We start from the raw sequence: 668 nt of genomic DNA on the forward strand, positions 1-668 counted from the left end.
ATGAGTTGTGGGAGGATGTCAAAGATATCATTCAGGAAGAGTGTAAATGGTCATTACAAAGACAGAAGAGGAAGAAAAGACCAAAATGGATGTCTCCTGGTGATAGAATGATAGAAGCCTGTACAATCAATGACTTATTCATTGCAAATACTTTTTATAAGAAACACAGAAACAGGCTATCCACATGGATTTCACCTGATGGTATGCATAGGAATCAGATAAGATTACATCTGTTGAAAGAATTGCTGGAAAAGCTCAATATCAGCTGTGAAAACTAGGCCAGGTGCTGATTGTGGAACAGACCACTAACTACGCATAAGCAAGGTCAAGCTGAAGTTAAATAAAATCCACAGAAATAAAAATCTGACCTTAAGCCTACCCCACTCGACCTTCAAAACCATCTCAGGAACAGGTTTGAGGCCTTGAACACCAATGAGTCAAGACCAGATGAGCTGTGGGAGGATATCAAGAATATCGTCCATGAAGAATGCAAAAGGTCATTTACAAAGGCAGAGGAGGAAGAAAAGACCAAGGAGGATGTCAGATGAGACTCTGAATATTGCACTAGAGTGCCGAGAAGCCAAAGTAAATGGGAAAAAAATAAAGAAATTAAAGAGCTGAACAGAAAATTTCAAAGGGCAGCACGGGAAGAAAAAGTAAAGTATTAT

Source organism: Elephantulus edwardii, unplaced genomic scaffold (genome assembly GCF_000299155.1).
Source record: "Elephantulus edwardii isolate Elephantulus edwardi_28Jun2011 unplaced genomic scaffold, EleEdw1.0 scaffold00283, whole genome shotgun sequence".
NCBI lineage: Eukaryota > Metazoa > Chordata > Mammalia > Macroscelidea > Macroscelididae > Elephantulus > Elephantulus edwardii.